The following is a 27,189-nucleotide window of genomic DNA, read 5'->3' on the forward strand; positions in this document are numbered from 1 at the left end:
CAGGGCTCTGGTGTCCTCCATAAGTCACTTATGCCCCAGGACCAGGGGTCTTGGTGTCAAGGTGTCTGGAGTCGGTGGTCTTGGAAAAAGTTCACAGTGACCAGCCTGGTCACTCCGTGGGTGTTACCTATTGTGCTGGAAGACTCCAAAGAAATCGTTAGCTCCTTGACCCGTGTAAGGAGGACCCGAGGCGGGGGTGCTGGTCCTAGCAAGAATAGAAGCAGAAGGAGGAAAAAGGCAGGTTTTTCTCATGGAGCCACTTCGGCCTTTGGCTTCCCTGTGTCACTATTACTCTGTGACATTCAGGAAAAGCCCAACTTTGTACTTGGTGGACAATCTCCCCACCCTTTCTGAAAATCTACGTCATTCTTTATCTTTGAAATTTAAAACGTTAGCTGCTCACCTTCAAGTACTGAACAATTTTAGTCAATTTGGCTTTGACATAGGGTTAGGGAGAGGAAACTTTAATCTTCAGCTCAAGAAAACTGTATTCTCTTCTCCAAATACTGCATATCTTCCACTTGTTCCGGAACTTTCTTTTAGACATGTCAACAATCCATGTATTGGATCTCTAGTCTCTGTGTCTCATATCTGATTATCTCGGGCTGCTACTACACTGGTCTCAGGATAAATGTGTTCTTATTTTAAATTTTAAGTTTCCCAGTAGTGTTCATTTTCTAGGTCAAAGTTGGAGCACCCCACCAGCAGTTAACACTGAGGTCAGTGGCTAACTCTCCCTCCCTCTGTGAAGGAGGAGAAAATCATTTCCTCCCTATTCTACTGGGATCTTGGCTGAGATGCCTCTGTAATAAAAAGACACATTGACAGGAGAAAAGCAAACACAAGTTGAATAACATGCACGTGTCACTTTTACAATCTGAGAGATTCTCAGAAAGGACCCAAGCCCCCACCTTAAATACTATCTTTAGCTAAAGACAAAAGAAAGACCTTGGGGGTACGAGTCAGTTACAGGAGGTTACCTAGCATAGGCTGATTTGTCAGTGACTTTTCCATTGATACATTTTCTAGAGATTTGACCATCCTCTTCTTCCTGCTACAGTGAGGGAGCTACCCTTACAGATGGAGATTTCCCTTAGGGTAACTTCTCTTCTTTTTTTTCAGAGCTTCTGTGTCTGCCGTTGTTTGTTTGTTTTTGTTGATATTGTTTTTTGTTTTTAAAAAACAACCATCTCAAGATAATCCTTATGCCAAAGAGGCATATTTTGGGGTAACAAATTCTATCCCTTTCACCTGCTAACCCAGGATCTCAATAAAATGTGTAAAGCAGACAGATGAAGTTTTTCAGGCTCTCTTTTATAGACTTGGATGGGGGCTGGGAGTGCCAACCAAATTCCTTTGGACACATGTGACCACTAGTGGTCCACCTCCAGCCACGTTTGGGCTGCCAGTGGGTTCCTGCAGGTGCATAGTAAGAAGACGGTATCTGCTCCCAGTGAGCCCTGAACTCTGGTCGCGCAGTGACAACATACAAGTTGCGCATGTAGTTGAGGTGTGTGCAGGCACACGAAGTGGCATGGGGACCCAGCCCGAGTCACCTGATAAGGCAGTACCGGCAGCCACATCTCGGTTACGTGGGGGTTTTTTTGTTTTTTGTTTTTTGTTTTTAAGATTTTATTTATTTATTTGACAGAGAGAGAGATCACAAGTAGGCAGAGAGGCAGGCAAAGACAGAAGGAAGCAGGCTCCCTGCTGAGCAAGAACCCGATGAGGGGCTCGACCCTGAGATCATGACCTGAGCCAAAGGCAAAGGCTTTAACCCACTGAGCCACCCAGGCGCCCATCGGTAAGGTTTTTTAATAGGAATTCTCCCCTCCCTCAACCGGAGACCCTAATTCAGGATCACACATTACATTTTCCTGTCCTCTCTTTCTTGTCACCTTTACTCGGGGGCAGTTCTTGCCTTATTTGGTCTTTGATCGCATTGACATTGTTGAAGAATCAGGGCAGATGTGCTGTAATGCAGCCGGTGTGCAGGGGTACAAGACCACCTGGCTAAGTCCCAAAGAGACCATATCTGGCCACTCGCGCGGACAAAATCCAAAGGCGGAGAGATGGTGGGGTTGTGAACTGAGAAAGGGATTTCAGTGAGACCAACACCTGCGAAAAGAGCGGACTAGTTCCACAGAGACTGCCTCCAAAGTGCCAGACATACATCCAATCCAGGTTGATACAAGGAAACTGTGGGGCAAAGCTCGGTGGGTGCGAGCAGGTGGGCAGCGAAGGGCAAATCCCTCCTGGTCTTGAGGTCAGTCATGGGGGCAGGGGGTCTCACTGGCTCAGGGTGAACCTTGTTCCTTAAGGGGCTAGTTTCAGTTTCCATCAGGGGATGCTTTGCCCTCAGGGTCTTCTGCCTGAGCCAAGAGTCAAGCGAGACAACCCAACTAGAAAGTTCAAGGTCAAATTGGAAGCAGCTGAAGCCTTGTTTCAGTAATGGGTTAGGGGGTGTTTGATGTTTTCTCACGATTACAATCAGGTTATGAATTTCTGGCAAGAGAATTTCGTAAGTGATATTGTAACCTTATTGACATATTCTATCAGGAGACATCATTTTGGTGCTAATTGTCGGGTTCAGGAGGTGTCTTCCTTCCACACTTCTCCACAGTGAAGTACCTTTTTCCCATTTGGAATGAGTATAAACTGTGAAATTCTGAGACTGTAAACCACAGTGTACTTTTTTGAGTTCTTTTTCAACCTGAATATTCCACAGGCACTTCTTTGACCACATGTCAAGAACCAACCTCTTGGGTACCTGGGTGGCTCAGATGGTTAAGTGTCTGCCTTCAGCTTGGGTCATGATCCCTGGGACCTGGGATCGAGCCCCACATTGGGCTACCTGCCCAGTGGAGAGTTTGCTTCTCCCTCTCCCTCTACTGTTCCCCTGGCTTGTGCTCTCTTGCTCTGTCAAATAAATAAATAAAATCTTTTAAAACAAAACAACAACAACAAAAAGACCTCTTTGGCTTCACCCTGTGTACTCGGCTTCTCTTTCCAGATTTCCTCTCTCTGCTAGTAAAGTCATCACCTGCCCAGATGTCCCAGCCAGAAATCGTAGGCATCTTTAACTTCTTTTTCTCCTTTCCCCCTGAAGTGAAGGAATTATTCTTCTCTACTCTTCAGGGTCTTCCAACTGGACTCAGAATTAAACTGACATGCGTTAGATTAACGGGATTAAAAAAACCCAAGTTTTTTCACATGTCCAATCATGGAATTGAGACCTGAGAGTATGACCGAGGAAGGCAGTTTTTCGAAATTTTAGACAAAGAGATGATTAATCTATGAGGAATTGACGGGGCAAAGAAAATGGAATATAGGAAGCTTTATTTAGTTAGGAATTCTAGACAGGATCTGGACTGGGGTAGCAGATTACTAAAAAGTAAGAAGGGTTGTGTAGAGGCCAATTTTAGGCATCAGGATAGAGCAATGGGATGTAGAACAAGGCCAGATGGCCCATAGGGACCACAGAGCTGGATACAAATAGGTCCATCAGGCAACCCACCTCATCATCTCCCTAAGTGCTAGAGGATGAGTGTTACTTGCAACGGAGCACAGGGACCAAAAAAGGGAAAATCCATACATTCTCATCCCTCCTCCCCTTCCCTCCTTTAAATAGCTCCCCCCGCCCCCCCACCTCCGGGCGGTCAGTCTCTCCTCTGCTGTCCTGCCCCTGGCCCTTTGCGGTGTATCCAATAAACGTATATCTCCTTTGTTCTCCCTCGGGTGAATGCTTTCACTGCCTGTGCTCCCAGGTTCTGCCTGGTCAGGTTGCCCCATGCTCAGGGGCCCCCATCTGATCAAGAGGGACACCACAGGTCATTTATACAGCCTTCTGGGCTCAAAATTTCCCATCTCTGGTGATAAGGATGTCTCTTTCCTGCCTGCCCCAGGGAGGGTACCTTTCACATGGGAGACTTATTTCCTGCTTTCGGAAGGACAGAGGAGAGTCTGAGAGTCCTCCTTGGGCAGGCCGCCTCTTAGGTCACTTTTGTTTACAATAATCAGTATGCCACAGTGGCACATTTGAGGGCAGCCTGCCCTTGGCCCTTACACATCCAAATGCCAACGAGTCCTCCTAATTCTGTCTCAGAAACATCTCCCAAATCCAGAGCCACCTCTACTCCAATACTTCAACAGCCTCCTACCTGGCCTCAGTACTTCCAGAATACCATCTCTATTCCAGGCCATCCTCCGTGCTCTGCCAGAATGATTTCCCCTAAACTTGACGTGATCGGGTCACTCACTGCTCTGCTGAACGTTTATCCTCTGTTACTATCTACTCTTTGTAGATAGTACAAAGACCTCTCTTTGTATACAAGAAGTAAATATTCAGGATATACAGAATATCATCCAAGATTCCATAACTTGACCTCAGTCTAGCTCCCCAACCCCCTCTTTCTGCACTCTCCACTTTTCCCCTGAACACCAGCCAAATGGAACTTGTCATTCCCCACAGGTTGGTTTCACGTGGTTCAAAATCTCACGTCTTGGTCCTTGGTATTCTCTCAACTTGCGATGCCTTTCCTTCGCTTATCCTTATACTCTTGCCCATCCTTTCCAGATCTCTATCAGACAGGCTCTTGTCTTTGAAGATTTTCTCAGCCTCTTCTTCACAGGAATTAGCTGCCCTCGGCCCAGACCTCTAAGCTCCTCGATGACTAAGACTGTTGCTTACTCGGTATTGTGTCCCAAGCACTTAGACAGTCGCTGGTCAGTGCTTCGTGAACGTTTGCTGCGGGAGAGAAGGCACGGTGCAGCCAAGAACACACCTCAAGTTGTCTAACAGAGTGTGGCACTGAATGGAAAGCTTGGCATAGTATTGCATGGACGTCTCTTATACTCGTGTCCTAAAAACAAGAATTGAATACATCTAGCCTCAACGGCACGAGTTTCCATTTCCGCATGTACTGACGTATGTTGAGAGAATTTTGAGCACAGCCTAAGCTGTATCTTAGTTGTAAAGTGGAAATGTCACTGAAATATCGCATCATGTCTTGGGGCCTGAGAAAGGTACTATTCCCAAGATTTCTTAATTCACTGTGAGTTAGTTTGGTTGTTAGAATAACCTTTGTCACTCATTGCTAAAACATTAACTAAAATAATGCATCTTAATTGATGGGCTATTTTTTGGTTTTGTTTTGTTTTTTGTTTTTTTTACCTTCCATGTACAGGAAAAAGAAAGGATGTTATGACCGACAAACAAAGTCATTATCAGAGATTTATTTCTAAAAGCAACTTTCAGGTAACATAATGTGTCAGTGTAGAATATTCTCCAACAGCAGACAAAGAAAATACATACCATTATTGGGAGAAACCTAACACTTTACTTCAAAATGCACAGTATAAATCTTTACTACTTAAGGTAAAACTATGCTATAACATATACAACCAAAGTCTCAGTGGCTTAGAAAAACTAGAAATTTATTTCTTTTTCATGCAAGGCCCCAAAGGGGTATTCCTGATAGGTGGGTGACATTCCTCCAAGTGCCAATTCTGGTTTTCTCCTATCTTGTGGCTCTGCCATTTTCAGCATATGGCCTCCAATGTCATGGCTAATAGGAAAGATTCAAAAGGTCGTACCTGGAAGACTGTAATGGGCCAGGCCTGGAATTCATCTTCATCACTTCTGTATGTATTTCATTGGTTAGGATGGTGCTCAAGAGACAGAAGAGAGGGGTTTGTTTAACAGCTAGCCAGTCAACGCCAAGAAGGTCCGATTTTCTGTTTCTCCTTTATCAACTCCTGGAGGCCTAGTCCATGAATAGTTGTGATCATAATTATGAATCCCACACTGTAAGACTTAACTGTCAAAACAAACACCTTATTGAATGAATGTATGGTGCTTACTAAAGCATGAAACTAAAGACTGAAAACAGAATGATTTTCTAAAGCTCATCCTGAGTTGAATGAAAATTAAATAAAAATAAAAATGGCTGCACTAATGCTTCCAGTGAAGCTCCGTTGTTTTTGTTTTTGTTTTTTTGAAGCTCAGTTTTAAAGTAACTTTTTCCCACTTCCACAAACTTCCCTGCCTCCCTTTTTAGCCTTCTGTTTCAGGAACACGGTCCCACCCTGAAAACAACTAAGGAGGCTGGTGACACAAGCACATCCCTGTGGAAACTGGCTAGATCCTGAATTTCCCTGTAACCACCCCCAGCCCATTCTTCCCGGGAGGCTCGAAGTTTTTGAAGGCCACTGCCTGCTGCGGCCTCCTTCGCCCAGCCAAGCAATAAAGCCATTGTTCCTCTTTATCCCAGACTCCATCTTTGCATTATAGTTTGGTTCCGAAGCCTGGAGGTTGGTTTTCCACAACATGTTTATTGAGATTTGCAGTTAATTCAGGTTTGGCTGTAATTATAACACAGAAAGCTGTCACTGTAATTCACGCCTGAAAAATCAGAAGAGTTGATTTGTTCCATGGGTACTAAAATGTTATGGCATAAATACATGTCGCCTACTGCTTGATAAAGGCAGCCTGCCCCAAGAAAGTCAGCCAGGTGGAGGCAATTAACATAATTGTGGCTGAGTGATTCAGCTGGAGGTGGGGACTCACAGAACCCAGGAGAGAAGGAGCCGTGTGGGAGTGGAGTTGTGTGATTAAACCTGAGAATTAGCTGGCTAGTCCTGGAACAGTCTGAAGGCTTTTGGGGTACGTGTACAGCCAGTGTTTTATGGAAAAAAAGAAAAGTAGAGAAGCAGGCATTATACAAGAATACCCAATGGCGTGCGCAAAGGTGGAACAGAATTGTGTCCTTTTTGGTCTGTGTCATGGGTAGTGTAGGGGCCAAGGGCAAGCTGCCCCACTATGGGCAACCTTGGCATGAAGATTATTTTGAGTTAAATGGAAGCAGATTCAGGAAGAGCTCTTCGCCTCCCACTCGATAGCCTAAAATGAGTTGAGATAGAAGACCTGCTCCAGGAAGGCAGCTGTCGCCATAACTACACTCTGAAACCACCTAGGCACAATAGGGATGAAGCTAGAAAGACCTGTTTGATCAAAGCCCTATATGTCCCACTGTTTTTAAGTAGCCCAGCAAATATTTGCTTATCAAACATTTACTTTTCATCTTCCTGTAAACTGCATTCCTTCCCTTTGAATTCCCAGATGCCTACTTCCTTCTCCTTAATTCAGGATGACATACATACTTTATTATGTCTGTCTTTGGAATTTCATGGATGTGTGCATTCCTTGTAAGCATAAAATTAAATTTGATTTTCTCCTGTTGATCTGTCTCATGTCAATTTGATTCTTAGTCTGGTAAGAAGGACCTAGAAGAGCAGAGGAAATTCTTCCTTCCCAACAGTAGTGTATCCATTGAGTTCCTAAAGCTGCAAATGCCTCTTTGTTTATGATGAATGGTCAGGAAATCTCATGGATTATACTTAAATGAAAGGAAGCATTTGGCAAGCCATCTTATTTCCTCTTGTAGGGTCATCTCCAGATGTCTTTGTGTGAGGTGAGTTAATAAGGCAGCCTTTCCTAAAAGAGGAAGGGCATGATAACAGCCGCCATCACTGAGCACACAGCACAGAGCAGGTTCCCTACTAGGCACATACACATGTTGTCCCCTCCATGGATGGTAATTGTTTTTGAAAGGAACTAGCTTGCTAATTTTCTTTTTAATTTTTTTCTGATTGTGTTAAATGAGTGAGATATGTTAAACCACACCAAACAATAGCAATTTTGGAATGACAGCTCCCTTCCTTCTCTAAAAGCTTCAAATACGAGAGGTAGGGGAAATCAGTAGTGAGAAAATTTTTGGTCTGTTCATTGACAAAACTGTTAAAATGTCTACCCTCAAGTCATAAACTTCTCCAGGGGACTCTGATGGGTTTCTTAACCCTTGGCCCCAAGGGAAGACTATTTTATTTATTAATTTTTTAAAGATTTTATTTATTTGAGAGAGAGACACACACACAGACAGAGACAGAGAGAGCATGAGCAGGGGAGGGGCAGAGAGAGAATGAGAGGGAGAAGCAGACTCCCCTCTGAGCGAGAAGCCTGAGGTGGGACTCAATCCCACCCATGATCAGGACCCCAAGATCATGACCTGAGCCGAAGGCAGACACTCAACTGACTGAGCCAACCAGGTGTCCCAGGGAAGACCATTTTAAAGTGTTTGAAGGTCATCCTGTGCCCTTGCTGGCTGGCTACAGAGGACATGCAGATTTAAAAGTTTTGGGGAGATGCTGTGATGGTTATCCAAAAAGCCTGTGGGGCATGACCCAGGCTCCTGCATGAGTGTGGAGGTGGAAGAATAAAGAGAACAATTAAGGATGGTCCCATCTCTAGGGAGGGGTCAGGTTCTGTCACTGCCACTTTCATAGAGGCAGACAAATGGAGAACATATTTAAGGATGGCCTTGCTTCTGAATTGGAGTCATCCATTGTCATGGTCACTCTTAAGCTGAACAGGGAAGAAAACCATGCCCACAGCATTTGCTAAATAAGGACAAAGAAAACTATCATGCAATTTATCTACTCTTTCTGGCTGTCATGAGAGGTCCCTTTCCAACCCAGCAAATACATTTATTATCTATCACACAGGCAGTACCTTGAAGTTAGTAAATCAGAATTCTAAGACTTTTTGTGTCACTTTAACATCTTAAAAAAAAAATGAATATATCTCCCTTCTAATTTTTCTCTGTGAGCATAGAATTTTTAAATTGAAATCAATACAAGAAGAAAAAAAAAATCACATTTAAACGGGGGTAGAAAGATTAGAGCATGAAAGGAAATTACACCATAGCCAGAGGGTCAACTCTCGTTGACCCTCTGCCATGCCCTTCAACAACAGGACATGGGCACGCTGTCCTTCACCATACCCAATGCTACTCCGCACTGGAATATTTTTTCAAAGTCAATTCCTGTCTGCTGGAAACCACACTCTCTCACATAACAACAAATCCACATTCAGCTACACTGCAAATTAATTCTAAATCTTATCATTGCTATTTACCAAGGTTTTCAATTATTTGGATATAGGACATTGACAAAGAGCTTGTGCTGTTTTGTTGTTGTTGTTTTCCCTCCAGCCTCAAGATAAACTCTTGCTCCTGATCATATATTCATTTCAAAATATTCAGATCCTGGAATAATCCAATAGGTGGTATGTGTGTGTGTGTATTTGAAGGAAGGAGAATTGGGAGAAGAAAACAAACTGGCATCAAGGATAGAATTATCCACATGAAATTTTAAATCTCAAGAATGTTCCAGAGAGTATAGAGAAACTCACTGGTGCTCTCTTGGTGGTGGTGGTGGTGGGGGGGGGGATTGTTGCGGGGGGGGGGGTAGTCTTTTCCTGAACTAGCCACCATTCTAATGTGTCTGAATTGTCAGAGTTACCTTCAAATGCTCATATGATGGGCAGATTAAATAAAAAGCCAAACAGTTATACCTGAAAACCATTTCACCCTTTCTTTAGCAAGGAGAGTGGAAATGAAACTTTCTTTCCACACCTAAGTGATATGAGGTTTGATGTACATGTTATCCTTAGCAGATTCTATTCCTTCAGCCTGCCTGCTCCCATGTGCTTTTAGCTCCAAATCTCTTTCCTAAAAATATGTCATTTTCATTTGTCCCCAGAAATAAAACCTTTACCCTTGTTTTTCCAAGCTTAAATATCAAATGTGTTGGTTAGTTTTGTCAGCAAACAATGAAGAGGTAAGCAGATACTGGCAGCTAGGAAAGATCACAGTGTCTGGAGACCAACACCCATATCCTCAAAGAGGCTCGGCGGCCCTGAATGTGTTGGAATAATGACTCTTTCTCTTGTATTTATGCCATAGCTCTAAACACACGTGAACATACACAATAGCTCCCAATAAAAAACACACATAAATTTGGGTGCATACAATAGCAGCAGAAAACAAAAATTGTATAAAGGCAGAGAAGCCAAATATGGAAGCCACGTGGGTTAATACTTTTACTGTCAATAAATGGAAAATTTAACCAGAGCGAAAATGTAAGCAGGTCAGTTACACATGAAGCTTCTTAGTTTACAGAGGCAATTGCTCTTACTGCTAAAATCTAAACCCTTTATTCGTAAGAGCTTGGATTACAGGTTATGCAATGATTTAAATAGTTTTACCAAAAAATCAAGAATGTTATGGTCAAATGACTGTTAACATGAACATAGGCCAAGAACAGATTCTAAAATGGAGATGGTTAACTAATATCACAGGTATTTTCTTATCAATGATATAGTTATCACCAGTATCTCAGAAGTTCATGTTATTGTTCCTACTTTGAAAGTACAGTTACTATTAGAACTCAGGCAGCTCTTGGATGGCTCAGTTGGTTAAGGGTCTGACTCTTAGTTTTGGCTCAAGTCATGATCTCAGGGTCTCAAGATGGAGCCCTCTGTTAGGCTCTGAGCTTCACTCAGAGTCTGCTTGAGATTTTCTCCCTCCCTCTGCCCCTCCCCCCTGCTAACATGGGTACCCCCTCCTGTCTCTAAAATAAATAAATAAAAATATTCTAAAAAAAAAGAACTCAGGCAGCTCTTGTTTGTAATGCTATAATTAAGAAGCACATATATTGCTATACTGACATATTTTGCTAACTGAATTTTAGTATAAGTGGTTTTCTTTGTAACTCCATGCATTTTGGCATTTATTTTATGCATTTAAATGCTTATTCTGGACAAGGTCCTATGGGCTTCACCAGACCACCAATGGGCTCAATAGCACAAAAAAAAAAAAAAAAAAAAAAAATCAGATCCCTGCTCCAAAGAGGTAAGGCACTAACCTAACATGGTACAGAACATTCTGATGATCTGACTTGATACAAGTTACAAGTTACAGGTTTGGAAAATCTAGAAGGGAGATAAGATAGTATGTCTCTTAAACTGTAAAACTCTTTCTGCTAAGGAAAAAAAAAATCCCATGATTTTGAGTATTTGCTAAAGTTATGAAGAGCCATGAGAAAATGGGATTCAAGGGGCCTTATAACCTCCTTTTAAAATTGTATCCTGGGGCACCTGGGTAGCTCAGTGGGTTAAAGCCTCTGTCTTCAGCTCAGGTCATGATCTCAGGGTCCTGGGATCGAGCCCCACATCGGGCTCTCTGCTCAGTGGTAAGCCTGCTTCCTCCTTTCTCTCCCTCTCTGCCTGCCTCTCTGCCTGCTTGTGATCTCTGTCTGTCAAATAAATAAATAAAATCTTAAAAAAAAAATGAAATTGTATCCTATTCACTGAGTGACTAAAACATTTTCCTATGCCTATATGAATATGGCCTTTGCCATCTTTATTTGAAATAATTTCCTTCTAAATTAAGGTATTAAAGGGCAACCAATCAGCTGAGTAATGGGAAAATGGCCCCAGAGTGGGCCAGACCCTGATTGTTATCTGTTGTAGTTTAATATTATACATTGCATGCTATCTTGGGCCTCCTAGTGTTCCTGTAATCCTCTCAAGTATCCCTCAGTCACATTCTGGCGCCCCTTTTGGAAGGCTGGAATGTCCCATCGCTCCCGTGGACATGGCCCTCTTCCCACAGAACCTCCGTAGACTGCTCAACCCGAACATTGGCTGGAGCAGACTTACAGTCCTTGACTCTTATCACGGAGCATTTTTCCAGCATCAAACATTATTTGTCTCTCAAAGTACTGTAATCCTGGCTCTATCCTACTTAATATTTATTGCAGGAAATATTTAAGAACTTTTTATTAAAGTATAACATACATAAGGAAAAATGTACACGTTATATGGGGAAGCTTGATGAGTTGCCAAGTGAACATGCCTGTGTAAATAGCACCCAGAGGGAGAAACTGAACATCACCGATACCCCAGGAGCTATCTTCTGACCCCTTCCTGGCCCTGAGCCCCCCACCCCACCAACAGTAACCACAAGGTTGACCTCTAACAGCACAGATTAGTTTTGCCTGTTTTTCTCATACTTTACAGAAGTGAAGTCGTCAAGTATCGCATTTGTGTCTGGCTTCTTTCGCTCAACAGTGTTTGTGGGATTCGGGTTCCTGGAAAATTTTAAGCTCCAAAGTTTAATTCCTGTTTATCCCTTTTGAAGGTTAGTGTATGGTATGGGGAAAAGAACAAAAATATTTCTTTTAGAAAAGTTGAGTCTCAGGGGACCTAAGAATCCAAGCCTCCTGGTTTAGATAGTACTATTTTTTACTTGTTCTGTGCTTTTTCTTAGAAATTGAACTCTAATTACTATTCTGTTTCCTGTCCAGAGTTAGCATTAAGTACAATGAAGCTGTGGGCTGGGGTATATCGGACATCTTGCACAGAAATTGTATCTGAACTCTTGGAAGCAATTATACTTAGAAGTTAGACCTTACTGGGGTGCCTGGGTGGCTTAAGTCTGTTAAACATCTGCCTTGATCAGGGGGTCCTGGGATCAAGCCCCTCATCAGGCTCACTGCTCAGTGGGGAGTCTGCTTTCTCCTCTCACTCTCCCTCTGTGCTCTCTCTTTCTCTCAAATAAATCAAATCTTAAAAATAAAGAAGTCAGAACTTACTGCCATTCAGAGCCACCCAGAACATCATAGCTGCACATTTAAAGCAAACCAGAGTGTACTGCATTATTACTCGTTTAGAATCCCTTCTCATGGCTGCTTCTTTTTGTTACATGCCTTACAACATAGACGAACACAATCAACACAGGACAGTGGGAAGAAAGATGAGCAGGGCATAAAAGCCTCCTATTTTTTCCAAACATGGGCTCATCCTGCTGGGTCACACTGATCCTTTGACCTTCAGTTGCCCTCATCTCTCAGGCTTGAAGAAAAGAATGAGACGATGTGTAAGAAAGTCTTCATAGACTGTATCGCACCACACACAGTTGCAAGCTCCCTACACTGCTATGCCCTCTCATTCCACACTTGCTGTTCCTATGCACAGTAGATTTGACTCCTTCCATCTGCTTACCAATTCTTTGTCATGACCTTCTCTCCACTTGATTGCTCCTTTTCCTTTCCTACCTGTACTTTGAGACCCAGCTCAAAGTCCGACATGTTCACGAAGTTTCTGCCATATGTGCGCCCGCTGCTTTCTCGCTCTTCTTTGGACTCCTTTTATCCTCATGGGTAATGTTTACTCTTTGTTTTCTCTTCTCAAATAGGTTATGCATTCCATTAAAAATACATGCACACACACACACACACACACGTTTCTCTTTAGGGAAAAGAAATATATATATTGTTTTTTTTGGTGGGGCCACCATTTTAAAAAGGACATGGCAGGCATTTTATGCACAGTGTTCATTGTTTGTATTAAAAAAGAAGGGATGGGGTGCCTGGGTGGCTCAGTGGGTTGGAGCCTCTGTCTTTAGCTCAGGTCATGATCCCAGGGTCCTGGGATCGAGCCCCGCATTGGGCTCTCTGCTCAGTAGGGAGCCTGCTTCCCCCTCTCTCTCTCTCTCTGCCTCTCTACCGACTTGTGATCCCTCTCCTCTCTCTCTGTCAAATAAATAAATAAAATCTTAAAAAAAAAAAAAAAAAGAAGAAGAAGAAGGGACAAACTCAGTGGTGTGTTGGCAAAAGCCCCTGTTTGTAGCATTTCTGATTTCCATGGTGTAAATCCTTCCATCATGGCCTATTTCAGGCGAACAACATAATGTCAATCAACTCACAAAATTCCCGCATTTTTAAGAATGAGATCTTATGGGCCTTTGTGAGCTGGCTCCAGTACCCCACTCGACAAAATGCTATAAATAAAAAGTCCCTTCTGAAGAAATACCATAACCTTCTTCCTGATTCATAAGAAAATCTGATATTCAATTTTGTAAAAATCATCCTGTTACTTCCTTAATCTCCCAAGAGAAGGTTGGATATGCACATCTTTCAAGAATAGATTAACATGGACAGATGCTACAAGCCAATGCCTAATTTTTCAGAAGCATCTTGCTCTGTCTGTCAAGTGCGGTGAACACCATAAAGTGATTCATCTGTATCATGTGTATGACTTGGTGTCACCTTAATTAGAAATGTCACTCTTCTAACCATAGCACTGTGTTGCAATTTTAATTTGAAAAATGAAAATGTTCCCACAGTGGAAAAATTATTTCCAACATGCCGAAGCTTTGAGTAGAAGGCTCTCAACCGGTAAGATGTAGGAGAATGGTCTTGAATCTGTAAGAAACTGCTCAGAGCTCCAGGGTGGCATGGGAAGGTCAGGGCATCAGGGAGACTTCCTAAAGAGAAAGATACCAGAAAGCAACCAAAGACCCTATGTATTCCTTGAGTGTTTTGAGAGACCTTTTACTAAAGTCTCAACAATATACTTAAAATCTTAGAGTAATCATCAACCCAACCCAGCTGGTGGAAAAACACAGTTCCATTAAAAAAATATATGAAGTTCATTTTTAACAATCCATGCCTCTGTACCGTCTAGTTTGGTGAGGTCAAAAGATTCCCAAAAGCATCAAATAAGATTCATCCAAGATGTGATAAATTTGGACTTTTTACCTAGATCTGAGCCAGATCTTTGGAAATTTACTATCTCTGGGTCACAGGAAAGAGAGAGGTGAAATACGCATGAGCATATGTACAAAGGCCATATGAAGAAATAATTGAACGCTTTGCTAGCTGAACCCTGGTCCTTTGTTTTCTGAGACAGAACTAGGAATTGACCTACATACCAATCATTTATTTTCTTCTTTTTCCCTGAATTATAAATGAGTTCACTGTACAAAAGTGGCTGGTGTCCACAGCAGGGGGGGAGGGCGGGGAAATCAAGGGAATGATACAAATGGTTTGCATTCAAAGGGCCTCTGTAAACAATGAAAAGCAATTCTCTGGAACTGCAGAACTCAAAATAAATAAAGCATGTGGGCACTTGGGGTGGAAATTACAGGGGTTTGAGATGTTGAAGTCCCAGCTCACAGCAGTTCAAAATGTGACCTTATTTAGAAATAGGATCATTGTAGATGTAATTAGTTAAAATGATGTCATACGCAAAAATGTTCAACAAAATACCAGCAAATCCAACTTAAGAGCACATCAAAAGGATTATACACCATGAGCGAGTACAGTTTATTCCTGGAATATAACAGTGGTTCAGCATATGAGAATTCATCAATGTAATATAATACATTGATAGAATACGGAACAAAAACCACATGATCATTTCAGTCGATGAAGGAAAAGCATTTTACAAGACCTAAAACCCTTTCATGATAAAAAACACTCAACATACCAGGTGTAGAACAAAACTACCTCTATATAATAAAAACCATATATGAGAATTCCATAGCTAACATCATACTCAGTAGTAAAAGACAAAATAGTTCCTCTAAGATCATGAACAGGGTAAGAATGCTCTCTTTTGCTACTTTTATTCAACATAGTATTGGAAGTCCCAGCCAGAGCAATGAGGTAAGAAAAAGAAAGAAAAGGCATTCAAACTGGACAGGAAGAAGTAATATCATCTTTGTTTGTAGGACATGAGCTATTATGGGAAAATGCTAAAGAACCCCACAAAAAAGCATTAGAACTAATAAATGATTTAGCAAAGTTGCAAGATACAAAGTGAATGCACTAAAACCAATTGTGTTTCCATGCACCGACAATGAACAATTTGAAAAGAAATTTTAAAAATATTTACAATAGCATAAAAAATAATAAAATACTTAGGGATAAACTTAACCAAGGAGGTGAAAGACTTACACATTGAAAACTATAAAACATTGCTGAAAGAAATTAAAGACATAAATAAATGGAAAGACATCTATGTTCATGGATTGAAAAAGTTAATATTAAGATGTCAATACTATCCAAAGAGATCTGCAAGTTCAATGCAAGCCCTATCAAAATCCAAACGGCACTTTTTGTAGGGGAAAAAAAAAAAAAAATCCATCCTAAAGTTCATGTGAAATCTCAAGGGACCACAATTAGTCAAAAATAATCTTGAAAAAGATTAGCCCTTTTGTGAAGATGGCGCCGAAAGCTAAGAAAGAAGCCCCTGCCCCTCCCAAAGCCAAAGACTAAAGCAAAGGCTTTGAAGGCCAAGAAAATGGTGCTAAAAGGTTTCCATGGTCACACAAAAAAAGAAGATCCACAAGTCACCTACATTCCAGCGACCCAAGACTCTGCGTCTCTGAAGGCAGCCCAAATATCCTCGAAAGAGCATCCCCAGGGGAAACAAGTTTGATCAGGCCTGATGGAAAGAAGAAGGCATATGTCCTACTGGCTCCTGAGTATGATGCTTTGGATGTTGCCAACAAAATTGGGATTGTCTAAACTGAGTCCAGCTGGCTGAATCTAAATACAAATTTTTCACTATTAAAGAAAAGAAAAAGGAAAAGAAGAGTAAAGTTGGAGGTCTCACACCTCCTTGATTTCAAAACATATTTGAAAGCTATAGTAATCAAAAGAGTGTGGTACTGCCATAAAGACAGACCTGTAGGCCAATGGAATAGGATACAAAGTCCCCAAACAAACCCTCGAATAGGTGGTCAAATGGTCTTCAACATAGGTGCCAAAACTATTTGTTAGGGAAAGGATAGTCTTTTCAACTAATAATACTGGGAAAACTGACATCCACATGCAAAAGAGTGATGTTGAACTTTTCTCTTATACCACATACAAAAATTAACTAACAGTAGATTAAAGACTGAACTTAAGATTCAAAACTGTAAAACTCCCAGAGGAAAATGAAGGGCTGTAGGATGAGACACCCCAAAACCGGCCATTTGGCATAAAGATTATTTCAAGTTAAAAGTAATAAAAAGCCAGCAAGGACAGGGAAGGTGCTCGGCCACCCCCATGACTACCTACATTTACATTGGAAAGGAGAGCCTGCCCCCAGGAGGGAAAGTATGCACAGAGGCGCCCTTTTAGGAAGGAACTCATCTGCATGATAGAACCATCTTGTTTTTCCAAACATCTCCTTTTACCTCTTGGTAATGAGTTTTCTCCCCTTTGTATCAGCAGACCAGACCCCTACCTTTTCCCTCAGCTCATATAAGCTTCACATCACCTCATGGTCTTCGGAATCTCATGTCTGTGTGGATTCCCTGTATCTATGCTATTAAATTTGATTTTTCTCCTGTTAATCTGCCTCATGTCCTTCGATTCTAAGTCCAGCTCTAGCCGAAGGACATTTAAGGGCAGAGAACACGGTCTTCCTCCCTGACAAAAGCATCAAAAAAGAGCTTCGTGACTTTGGATTTGACACTGACTTCTTAGAAATGACACCAAAAATACAGAAAATAAAAGCAATAAGAGTCACATGGGACTCTATCAAACTTAAAGGCTTTTGTATCGCACTTTTTGTGGTGCCTCGGAGGCAGTAGGCTACTTTAGGATAAAGCTGAACATCTCCTTCCCAGCTACTGGCTGCCAGAAACTCAGTGAAGCGAAAGATGAACACAAATTCCGTACCTTTTCTGAGAAGCAGATGAGCACTGGGTGTTATGCAACTAATGAATCATTGAACATACATCAAAAACTAACCATGTACTATATGTTGGCTAGTTGAACTTAAATTTTTAAAAAATTTTAAAAAGAAGAAGAAGAACCATATGGCTACAGAAGTTGCTGCTGATGCTCTGGCTGAAGAATGGAAGGGTTGGTTATGTGGTCCTTGCCAAAATTATGTGGCAACGAGGAACAAGGCTTCCCCAGGAAGCAGCGTGTCTTGACCCCATGGCCATGTCCACCTGCACCTGAGTAAGGGCATTCCTGCTACAGACCAAGGAGGGCTAGAGAAGGAAAGTGCAAGTAAGCTCAGGGTTGGGTTGTGGATATCAATCTCAATGTTCTCAGTTTGGTTACTGTGAAAAAAAAAAGGGGGGATAAGGATATTCCTGCCTCACCACCCAGGGCTCAAAAGAGCTACCAGAATCCACAAACTCTTCAGTCTCGCAGAGGTAATGTCCCCCAGTATGTCGTGAGAAAGCCCTTAAACAAAGACAGTAAGAAACCTAGAACAAAAGCTCCCAAGATCCAGCGTCTTGTTACTCCACATGTCCTCCAAAGCAAATGACGGTGTATCGCTCTGAAGAAACAGCACACTAAGAAAGATAAGGAAGAGGCTGCAGATGATGCTAAACTCTTGGCCAAGAGGATGAAGGAGGCCAAAGAAAACCCACCAGAAACAGATTGCCAAGAGACAGAGGATATCCTTTCTGAGAGCTTCTACCTCCAAGCTTGGAGTCCAGCCAAAAAGGATTTTCTAAGAGTAGCAGATCAATAAGATCAGACATCAACAAACCAACGAAGCAACGAAACAAAGCAAAACAAAACAAATTGGTGTATCCAAGAGCATAATCAACGAAGTGAAAAGGCATCCTATGGGAGACAATCTTTGCAAATCCTCTATCTGATAAGGGGTGAATAATTAGGACACAGAATGACAACTCAATAAGATTAACAACAAACAAATAATATGATTTTAAAATGGCCAAAAGACTTGAGAAGACATTTGTCCAAATGGCCAACAAACATGACAAGATGCTCAACCTCACACACCCATTAGAGAAATGCACGTCAACACCACAATGAGATACCGCCTGGCACCCATTGGGGTGGCTTATAAAAGATAAGAAAAGAGAAACGAATTAGTGAGGATGTGGAGTCACTGAAACCCTTGTATCCTGTTGACAAGATCATAAAATGGCCCAAGCAGTATGAAAGGGTATGACAGTTCTTCAAAAAATTAAATCTAGAACTACTACATGATCCAGTAATTCCACTACTGGGTCTATATCCAAAAGAACTGTGAGCAGGGTCTCAAAGATTGTGTGTTCTAAGGGCAACAATCTCTTCTGTTTTGATAGGGCCCATGAAGGACCTAAAGCCTCTGGCCAACAGCCCCCTGGAACTGAGGTGAGCAAATAACCACATGGGGGAGGCTGCAAACTGATCCTCCAACCCCATGTTCAGGGGACCGCAGCCCTGGTCAACAGCTTGTCTGCAACCTTGTAAGGGTCCAAGAGCCATCACCCAGCTGAGGTGCTCTTGACTTCCTGATCCACAGATGTGGAGAGATAATAGATGTTTGCTGGTTTAAACTATGATTTGGGGGAGTTCATTATATAACAATACAAAATAAAAGGATAATCACAGAGCTAACATCGTGAATGGAATGAAGACATTTAAACATTACTGTGGAGACCCATCCCTGTTTTTCAACTTGGGCTGCTATTGTACATTTATGGGGAAAATAAAGAGTTCATTGTTTAAAGTGCTTTCTAAATGTACATGAGTGTGGTTGTTCAATAGTAGTGGGAATGTCATAATCAAATATCAGAACTGGAACACACAGAAGATTACGTGGGTCCACATCAGAACACGACCACTGACTGGTGTTTGAAGGACCAAAATATTGTCAACTATTTTGAAAAACTGAAGAATGCTGGCCTCATGAACCCCAGCAAGAGTGAGCAATATTTTCATTTTATATTCAAAATATTCAGATTTTATGCTGTATTCCTCGCTAGGACTGCACGCTCCAGATCACAGAACATTGCCTCCCCGCATCATGATTTGAGAACATTCTATTTCTCTGCAATTACAATTTTCAGGAGTGGCAGCTGCTGAATAATGATAGGAAAATTGCTCTAGTGCTCTTCCATAAAATCTACATATTCCCAAACCCAGCATTTGTTGAGATTGTAACCCCATGGCCTGAAGATGTGCAGACCCAGGTTAAAGATCAAAATGAAATCTAAATGTATTTTATCAGATTTCCTTTGAGTATCTTGGCTGCTTTATAGCATTGGGCAAAAGGAATATTAGTATTCTGTGAATTACCTATTCAGCCAATTTTTTTTGTTTTGTTTTGTTTTGTTTTTTGTCCAAAATTGTCATTGAAAAATATATATATAGAATGTATAGATCCTCCTTAAAATGAACGTTGGAATAGATGATAGATAATTTTTAAGGTCCATTTTATAGACTCTAAGAGTATCTAAGAAGGGACTCATGGGCCTAAAAGGAGGAGTCTCGGGGCTTGTCTAGAAGCCCTCTGATCACCTAGTGTGTGGCCTTCTGAAGAGGGGCCGACCGTTCTAAATAGTCAGAATGGAAAGCAGACTGACCCTGAATAAGTTATAGGCCATCCTGCTATGGAGGGAATCAATAAGAGGAATGTTCTGGAATCCAGGCTATTTGTTGTGGTCCCCTAGCGGGCAGGTTGATTCTTTTCTGAGTAAAGATGAAAGAGAACTCTTAAGCAGAACCATTGATGTGATGTCGATCCATGCAGCAGGGACAAAGCTGCAATAGGAATGTATATGTTGCATGTGTGGGGGGTGATGGAGATCTGAGAAGGAGGAGCCCCCTTTGGGGACCACTTTATGTAAGCACATAGACCCCAGTGGGGGGACAGTCAACCCTAGATAAGTTGGAAAGGATGTTTCCAGGCTCTCTTCTATTGCTACATGCCATGTTTGAGAAATCTGAACCTAAGAAGCTCACAGAGAAGAGTCTCCATCAAGAAACAACAAAAAGGGGTGACCACATGTCTCAGTCCGAAGAACATGCAACTCTTGAATTCGGGGTCATGAGTTCAAGCCCCACATTGGGTGGAGAGATTACTAAAACAAATAAATAAATAAACTTTTTAAAAAGGGGGGAGAAAGAGAGAGAGAAGCAATTAAACTAGGAGGAAACACACCAGTTATTTTAACGGAGAGAATTTAATATACTCAGTGAAATAGGTATTAGAGGACCAAGAAGTCATAGAGGGAAGGCTATAGTGACACGGAAGCAGTCACGGCGGCTGGAAGCAGTGGTCACTCCTAGGCCCACGGGAGCAAACAGCAGTTGGGGCTCTCAGAACCCCAAATCTATGAGTAGAGGCCTGTAGAGCCAGGCTCCAGACTGCTAAGGAAGCAGCTGCTAGCTGGCTGGCCTTGGTACCTTCAAGGGAGTGGAGAAGGATCCTGGAAATTGGAACCAACTATTATTGGAAGAAACAGCTACAGGGCAAGGAAGCACGGTGAGGGTGACCTTGGCAGGACCAGCAATCAAATGGGAAGCCATTGTGTCCTCTGTCCCTTGTGCTTCTTTTTCCAGCTAGCACCCTTCCCTTATACAAGCTTTGGGAAAAAAGCAGTTCCCGTGTTTAGGTGAAGCTCAGAAACCCATCTTGAGACAGTTAACTTGAATTTATCCAGTGGTTTTGGAAGGGAGGTATTAAAATCCAATGAAACATGACTAAGAGTTTCCTGATTGATCACCAGGTAAAACAGCAAGTGGATGTCCACTTGTTTTCTGGGGTTGAGTGAATGGCGGTGGGTGAGTAACAGAACCTCTGACACACGTATCTACACTTTGTAGAGGAATATGCATTTATGTGCCTTGGCGGAGAGCTGGTGAAGCACTACGTTGAAGAATTATTTATTTCTTATTATTTGAGGGAGAGTGCAAGTGAGTGAGTATGGCGGGTGATGGGGAAGAGAATCTCAAGCAGACGCCCCACTGTAGATCCACATGAGGGGCTCAACACAGGGCTCAACTCCACGACTCTGAGATCATGACCTGAGCTGAAATCAAGATTGGGTCTCTTCACCCACTGAGCCAGCCAGGCACCCCAGTGAAGTACTACTTTATTTTTTTCATTATTATTATTATTATTATTTTAAGATTTTATTTATTATTTGACAGAGAGACACAGTGAGATAGGGAACACAAGCAGGGTGAGTGAGAGAGGGAGAAGCAGGCTTCCTACTGAGCAGGGACTCAATGTGGAGCTCGATCCCAGGTCTCTAGGATCATGACTTGAGCTGAAGGCAGACACTTAACGACTGAGCCATCCAGGTGCCCCATTATTATTATTATTATTATTTCTTAAAATATTATTTATTTAGTTATTTATTTGTCAGAGAGAGAGAGAGAGAAAGAGCACACGCACAAGCAGGCAGAGTGGTGGGCAGAGGCAGAGAGAGAAGCAGGCTCCTTGCTGAGCAAGGAGCAGGACTTCGATCCCAAGACCCCAGGATCATGACCTTAGCCGAAGGTAGCAGCCCAATCGACTGAACCACCACCCTGTTGTTTTTTTTTTTAATTTTTTAATTAAAAAAAAATTTTTTTTAATATATTTTCTTCTGTGCTTTATTTTTTTCAATGTTTTATTGCACTACTACTTTAGCGCTTCCTTCAAATTCTACCACTCAGACCTCACATGGCCATGTTCAATGCACCCTGGTCTTTGTTAGCTCACCCATGACCCCCTGCAACTTACCTAGTTTGTGGCTCTAACACCCCATCCTTCTCCCTTTACAACGAACCGAAATTTCCACTTAGGGAAAGACACTCATTCTCAGGTTTCTTGTAGAATCAACACATCAAACCACTACCTAAATGGGTCTTCCCTCTTCCCTTGGATTTTAGGGGGTAGGAAGATCCATTTAGAGAAATGTGTGATTATTTTCCAGTGTCACTGATTCTGCTAAAGTAGATTCTAAGGAGAACTACCCATAGCCATAGTTTCCAAAAGATGCAAGAGGTTTTGATGCCAAGAAAAAAAAAGATGCTTTTATGACCCAAATGGGATGAGTCGTAAAGATAGAACCACAGCTCCAAACAAGATCAGAACTGGCACAAATCGATGACAATGAAAAAAAATGTTGCAAAAGATTCAAAATTAACTCCTTGATTTGGTTTTACTCAATGACATCATCTTTTAAGCTATCAGATCCGTTTTTTAATATTTATGTCTTAACAAAGCTTCCTGTTTTTACAAAGTACAAATGGAAAGCCATGTAGTAATAACAAAGCTCCCTTGGAGTCAGTGTACCTAATTTCAAGTCAAGTTCCTAAGAGAAAGATTGCCTTTGAGTTTCAAGTTTGCAGTCTTAAAGATTCAAATTAATGATAATAATGCACATAATGAAAACATGTGGACAATATTGTTCTCTCTTTTACTCCTGGCTGTTTCCAAAGCAGTCCCAACTAGTAATTTTTTGTATTCATAGTTAGGTTCACAGCTAGGTCTGGGTCACATGTCTGCTTCAGACTAACCCAGGAAGTAATTATAAACTCATTTGCTTTTGAGTAATAAGCCTGGGCTGTGTTTTTCCTAACATCTAGCATTTATCATCTCTGGAGGATGTATAAAGTTGTGTTCAAAACCACCTGCCATGCCTGTGAATAAGCCCTTTCCTCATCTGCAGCCTGTTGGGTTGGGACTTATAACTGCGAGGCAGATTTAGGCTCAATCAAGCTTAATCCAAAAAAAGGACTACGAAATAGTCTCTTGTAATTTTCCCTTTAGAGTCTTCCAGCTGGGGTCTTGGCCTGCTGTTTATGTGTTGAAGCTCCTGAAAGCATTTCCATTTCAAGCTTTTTACCTTTCAATTTGGTCCTAGATTTCCCATGAAAGAAACCTGTCCAAGGGTTTTATGTGGTTGGTGACCAGTCATGCCAGGTCCCCTGGCACTGGGGATTTCAAGGGCTAAAACTAGTCCCAGCTGGCAGATGGATGGTTGGCCCCAGTAGGCATTAGGGATCAACTTTGGTGGATTTCTTTTTTGTCTAAGTTCAGTGCCCATGTAACGACGTATAACGGGAGCTTCTAGTTGATGGTGATGTCGTTGTTATTATAAAGCAAGTGATTTTGCTTTTATGCAAATGTAAATTTTATCCTTTAAAACAAGGGTCAACAAATCCTGCCCATTCCCTGTCTTCCACGTGTTTAAATGACTAAAGAGAAAAGATGGTGCAACAGAAAGTTTCCAGAGCCTGCTCCTCAAAGCCTAAAATATTGACTCTCTACTCTTTTACAGAAAAATTTGCTGATCACCAGTCTAAGATACAGTGAACTACAGAAATATCACATAACCAAAACACTAGGCCTATTTTTCTGATAGGATGAGATATATTTCTGACAGATTGTCCCAAATTCCTTTATAAACTGTATGTTATTTTGTCATATAATGCTTTATAAATTTATAAAAAAATATTAACTTTATATGGCTCACAGTTATTTTTCTTTCTCAATTAAATGAAGCAGTAGAAATCATGTAACCCAGCCCTCTCATTCCGTAAGTGAGTAAATGAGGCGGAACGAGGGGCTTGACAGAGCTCACCCACAGCTAGTCGGAGAAAGAGTCAGATTTAACAACACTGCTTGGGTTCTAGCAATCTTTCTGTTTTTTTCTTTTTTTAGTTATTTTCAAAGAGTCTGTACACCCAGCACAGGGATGGAGCCCACAAACCCGAGATCAAGAATCACACATTCTACTAATTGGGCCAGCCAGGAGGCCCTAGCATTCTTTACTTTATACCAAGGTGCTCTTCTCATTCAAGATGGCGGTTTAAAGAATGAATCATCACGGGCACGTGGGTGGCTCAGTGGGTTAAGTATCTGCCTTCGGCTCAGGTCATGATCCCAGAGTTCTGAGACCGAGCCCCACGTCTGGCTCCTCGCTCAGTGGGAAGTATGCTTTGTTCTCTCTCTCTCTCCTGCTTCCCGTTTGTGCTCTCTCTTGTTCTCTCTCTCTCTCTCTCAAATGAATAAATAAAATCTTAAAAAAGAAAAAAAAAAAGAATGAATCATTGCTAAGCTGTTACCATGCCAGATGTATTCTCCTGGACGATTCCCACTGCCTGCCCCTACTAGACTGACACAGAGACATGTCCTTACCGTCTCTACGGGGCAATGTGTACCCAGTTTACCTGCTGATGTGGTTTCTGGTGGTCTGAGCTTTAGACCTGGGTTTCCAGTCAGTCTTCCCACTATGGGGGCACGGTAGAATGGCCTGATGTGTGTGCACGTTTGTGTGTGTGTGTATGTGTGTGTTTTGTTTTAATGTCACCCTCAGTTATCCTAATCCAATCAGTCTGAGTGGAGCATAAGAAATGAGTATGCTTTCCAGGCTCAATTGAGTCTAATATGAACCACTGTGTTTTACAGAAAGTAAAATTATTTTTACAAATGGTAAATTATGAAATATCTTCACCAGAGCATATACTCTGATTTGGCCAGGGTCCCAGGCCTGCGTGATTTTTAAACACTAGAATAATTTTTAATTAGGAACTTTTAAGGTAAAAAAATATATATTCTGCAGACTATATTATAAGATAATTGAAGATGGATTAAGGCAATTCACTTTGGTCTCCATTTTATGTCCCTCTTTATCTGCCATTTTTTTCCCTGGCATCTACCATTACTTGACACTACTAAGAAGGCACTTAGCTAACTTGTGAAGCAATGTATATAATAACTAGTGATCGATAGTCCTTAGAGTCTTCCGGAGTGGTTTGGTCAGCATGTAGCTACTTGGGTAGAACAATCGGTGTCTGAGGAAAACACCACAGTTAGTCTTTGACTACACAGGTTTGAACTGCGTTGAGTTTACTTACATGGGAAATTTTTTTCTCAGTAAATACAGTACACTACTCTGTGTATTTTCTCATCCCTATGATTTTCTTAATCACACTTTCTTTCCTCTAGCTTACTTTCTTGCAGGAATATAGTACACAGTACATATAAAATATGTGTTAGCCAACTGTTTATGGTATCGACACATCTGCTGGTCAACAGCAGGCTAGTCGTAGTAAAGTTTTGGGAGAGTCAAAAATTATATACAGATCTTTGACTGCACAGGGGGTGAACACCCTTAATAGCTACATTGCTCAAGGCTCAGCTGTATATGTTTTTCTATGCATTTATATCTGTGTATATATGCGAATGGATATGTGTATATATGAGATTACTGATATTCTGATTTCTAAATATTGAACTGAAAAAATTTTGATCCGGCAAAACACTATATTAAATAACATAAACCTACTGCAACATATGATTTTAGATACAGATTTAATTATGTGTGTGTATAATATGCACGCATATTCGAACAATGTGTATTTTACCCCAATGTGTCATATTCTAAGAGGTTATAAATATTTCCAAGTGAGGAGGAAGAATTCTTTAATCACATTTCATGCCATTTGGAGTATATTTAAGACTCAGCTGAGCATGAAGTAAAGACATGTTGTTGGCTGTAAGCAAGCAAAATTACTGCGCGTAGGAAAATTTTCGCCCCTCTGTGCTCAGTATACAATTTTCTAAAATTTTACACCCACTGCTTAGATCGAAGCTTCCAGTGATGGAGCCAAAGATGAGAAGTTATCATTTAAGTCCTGTTACTTTGTCAAAAATGGTTCTATATTCTAAATGAATACAGCAAAATGGGAACCTAAGTCACTCTAGGTGCCCCTCGGTCAGTAGCAATTTGTCTGGATAGGAATCTGTAAATTATATTCCCAAAGGAGGCCACAAAGCAAGGCTTCTCGGCCTCAGCACTACTGACATTTTTTTTTTTTAAGATTTTATTTATTTATTTGACAGAGAGATCACAAGTAAGCAGAGAGACAGGCTGAGAGAGAGGAGGAAACAGGCCCCCTGTTGAGCAGAGAGCCCGCCATGGGGCTGGATCCCAGGACCCTGGTATCATGACCTGAGCTGAGGACAGAGGCTTTAACTCACTGAGCCACCCAGGCGCCCTGCTACTGACATTTTGAACCAAAGAAGTCTTTTTTGCATGGGGCTGCCCTGTGCATTTTTGGATGTTGAGCAGGACCCCTCATCTTGACCCACAAGATGCTGGCAGCATACCTCCCCACCCTTGTGGGCGACAACTGGAAATATCTCCAGACACTGCCCAGTGTCCACTTCTGGTGGACCCCCCCCCGCCCCCAATTGAGAACCATTGCTAGAGAGTCTAGATTACAGAAGGGAAAATCATTTAACAACGGGAATGTGAAATTACTTTGTTAGTAAATGCCCTTTCTCCCTTCCCATATGAAACGGTAAGATGGTGGGTTCCTGACAAGAGTTACAGTGATATAAACAGTGATTCAGTCTTGAGGGTGGTATTAGCAACTGACAATGGATTCTCCTATTTATCATCACATCATGTTTCTGCTAAGGCTTTCAAGACTGGAAAAAAAAGGGGGGGGGGGCAAGTCCCTTCTAGCCACAATGAAATTAGAGTTGAAACTGTATCTTCATTTTAGCTGGAGGGAGGTTTTGACTGGGACACTGCTCTTCCTCGTGGTATACTGGTCTTGGAGGGGGCTGGGCAACCTTGAGTACAAATCAAGCGGAGGGAGGGGTGCTGGGCAGACATCAGTCATCCAAGAAAATATGTCAACATCTGTCCATCACTGCAGCCCTGGCCTGAAGATCATTTTTTCTGCTTCTGTAAGCACCAATGCGATAATGCCCCTGAGCTGTGTCCTTTGTCACCGGTGGCATTTCCC

General features: G+C 41.8%; 1 pseudogene; it reads left to right on the top strand.

Annotated features, from left to right (window-relative positions):
- The first annotated feature begins 12,988 nt into the window (after nucleotides 1-12,988).
- LOC132007220 (small ribosomal subunit protein eS6-like) lies at nucleotides 12,989-18,155 on the top strand (annotated as a pseudogene).
- Nucleotides 18,156-27,189: the final 9,034 nt, after the last annotated feature.

Source organism: Mustela nigripes, chromosome X (genome assembly GCF_022355385.1).
Source record: "Mustela nigripes isolate SB6536 chromosome X, MUSNIG.SB6536, whole genome shotgun sequence".
Lineage (NCBI taxonomy): Eukaryota > Metazoa > Chordata > Mammalia > Carnivora > Mustelidae > Mustela > Mustela nigripes.